This window comes from Parambassis ranga, unplaced genomic scaffold, assembly GCF_900634625.1.
Source record: "Parambassis ranga unplaced genomic scaffold, fParRan2.1 scaffold_21_arrow_ctg1, whole genome shotgun sequence".
Lineage (NCBI taxonomy): Eukaryota > Metazoa > Chordata > Actinopteri > Ambassidae > Parambassis > Parambassis ranga.
In genome coordinates, this window is record NW_021144767.1 from 7,110,212 (window position 1) to 7,113,418 (window position 3,207).

Below are 3,207 nucleotides of genomic sequence, written 5' to 3' on the forward strand. Positions count from 1 at the left end.
GCATTGGTGGTTCAGTGGTAGAATTCTCGCCTGCCACGCGGGAGGCCCGGGTTCGATTCCCGGCCAATGCAATGACCCTTTTAACTGAGGAACATGTGAGGGGACATATATTCACCTTCACATCTATGCTGTTGTTCAGCATGTTGTTTTTATATGTGTTAACAGACCTATCTGACTTCTGTTAACATCACTGTGACACACACACAGAGGCACTACACTTCACAGACGAGCTTCAGTGGTACAGTGCACATCACATTTGAAACAAGAGCACTTACCATCACTGGTAGTGAAGGTGTCCCAGGAAGAATTACTGTGATGTTTTACCTTTAGAGCCTTTTTATAGAACACACTCATTTGATTTGAATTAAGAATGTTTGTTGGTGCAGTAGCCAGCATGAGCACTGTAGATGTCTTTATTTAAAGAAGAAAAAGAGAAAAGACCATGTTTCACCTCTTTCTGAGCCTCGTTAGTGCAGTAGGCAGCGAGTCAGTCTCATAATCTGAAGATTGTGACTTCAACCCTCACAAGGGGCACTTGTTTTAGAGCCAGAATACAGATTACAAAGAGCACACTGTATGTTTACATGTCATCCAGCTCATGTTCATAGAGAAGATTGAAGCAAGGCGTCTGGACTTGTAGAGTTTTCTTGAAGACGTTTCTCTGCTCCTCCAAGCAGCTTCATCAGTTCTACCTGTTGGTGGGAAACATGCTTTATATGTGGAGGAGGACCTCAGTGGGTCTGGGTCAAACAAACAATAGCACTAAATGTGTCCATCCTTACCTGTGATGTTCTGGCTGCCTGGGCCAGGTGTGTCTAACGACTGGCTAACGCAGACCTGGGCAAAGTACGGCCCGCGGACCGTGCGCACAATAGAAGAAGAAACAGAAGAAGAAAGAAAAGAAGAAGGCAGCAAGAGTCAGCTGTCAGCACGGCATCACCGCTAACGTTTTTCCCACCCTCGTTTCTTCTAAGCTGCAGCACTGCGTCATCCCATCTACTCTTTGGAGAGACGCGCTGTGTACACTTTAAAAATGCTGCGCGACTATGCTGAAATGTACGGTAAAGCGTGAAGAAACGCCACGGCGCATTCAGATGTTTCCACGGAGCTGCAGCTGACATCTGCTCTTAAAAAGCTCAGACCTTGTCCAACTTTCAGAGCTTTGGGATCTGATCGTTGTTAAAACTAGTTTGAACTCTAATGGTTTTCTTCTGTAAAAATATCTTCACATCATCTGCTGCTCTGTGCGGAGTGTGTTTCAACATACAACCAGCAACACTCAGAGTGGACCTGGACACACACAGAGGACAGAGGAGAGAGCAGTAAACACACAGACCGGTTCACATCATCAACTCCCTCCGCCACACACTGATTCTGTGGTGTTTTTCCGCCAATGCGATTTTATAATATATCTATCTTTCCATTCATTCAACTCTGCGCAACTCTCTCTCTCCTCCCGTCCGCGTTCACACACATAAGCGCACATGCACGCGCACACACCGAGAGCAGCTGATCCGCCCGCTCCTCCTTTCAATGCACCATGACTGTTGAAGGAAAACCCGGACCGGCGGATATGTTCACAGAGAAGAGCCAACGTTCTTGATAATGGAACATCGCGCAGCCATTTATGAACCAGTTAGTTACCTTGGTGTAACTTTAGTAGTTCCATATATCTGATTATAGTTTTATATGCTATTATGTGGTTAAATCACATTATTTATTTGAACCTTTATTTCACCAGAAAATGTCATTTTACAGAACAAGAACAGGCGGACACATGAGGTCAGTGTTGAGTTCATATAGTGAAATAAAAACCTTCAGCTTCAGATGTTTGTGTAATTCATTCCTTAGATTAGAACTAAACTAGGCTCAAATTAAAGTAAGAACTTTCATTTCAGTTTGGTGAGTCATCCAGGAAACATGAGAAAGGACAGGTCTGTCTGAGCAAACTCATTCTACTGGCCTGTAATGTATGGAGCTGAGGTGGGGGAAGGTCCAGGCAGGGTTCAAGTAAGCATGTATTTATTCGTCTTATCACTCAGAACTAACTGAGGGAATTAAGATTTAACTGAATCCATTCAAAATGCTTCTTGTAGCTTTAAAACTGTCATAGATAAGCATGCAGGTGTATATTTAACCTTTATAAACCCCAATGACCAACTCTCCGACCGATGTGACACCGAGATGCCCCCACACACTGCTTACAGTGATGAAAATGTAACAAGAGCATATTTATAAAGGTAGATACTGTGCCAGTGATCTCCAATTCAATTCATATTATTATTTATGAAAGAAATGTGGCCCTTTGTTTTTCTAACCGAAGTCTATGTGGCCCTCGCAAAAAAATAATTGCCCACCCCTGAGCTAGAGGTTACCTGCTGCTGCTGTGAAATCATAATTCTCAACAAACTGTGGATGTCAGACTCATAAAATGGACAAACTGGACGAGGTTACACCTGCCACAGTCAGAGGTATGCTACAAGGGTTACTTTGATGTTGTGCTGGTGTTAATGGTGAGTTAATGTAGTTAGCCTAGCTTAACAAGTTGTGGATTTACGGCTAAAGTTTAGCAGCTAAAACACATAAAACGGGCTAATCTAGTAATAGCTTATGTCTCATTGAGCTGTGGGGCCATTCTCTCAATGTCAAGGACTGTAAACACTGAAAATACAGCAACAACTGGTCATTTGTAAGACATGAATACATGATGTTAAGTTCACATACTACTCTTGAAGTAGAAGTAGCAAGAAATAAAAAATGTGGAAACAGGTGCTGACAAAATATCCTCACATACTATGTAAAAATCTGAAGGTATTTAATGATAACCTCTGTTTCTTGGCCCTGACTAACTTTTCTGTTTTACAGCTGCTAATATTGAAGAAGACTTGATCCCATCGCTTTCCCGAGATGACGTTAAAGACCTCTTTCCTGGTCCTGAACATTTCTGGAGGCGCCGGGCTATATGGCTTGTAGTGAATCAAAATGAAAAGGTCAGATCTGTCTGTCACAGTATAACAGGACTGATAAACAGCACATGGTTCAATATCACTATCTGTTTCAAATACATTTTTCAAAAAGTTATAAGTTATTTTTCATTCCCCAAAATGATAATGTGACTATGACAAAAATGCTCAATAAATGTTTGTGTAAATGTGTTTTAGGTGGATATTGCTCTGGAAATTAATCAATCTCCCCCACTGGAGGCAG

The 3,207-nt window shown here is 42.1% G+C and overlaps 1 non-coding gene across 1 annotated transcript; it reads left to right on the forward strand.

The window, feature by feature from the left end:
• On the forward strand, window positions 1-71 carry trnag-gcc (transfer RNA glycine (anticodon GCC)). Its single transcript has one exon. It is a non-coding gene; the product is annotated as a tRNA-Gly (tRNA).
• Window positions 72-3,207: the final 3,136 nt, after the last annotated feature.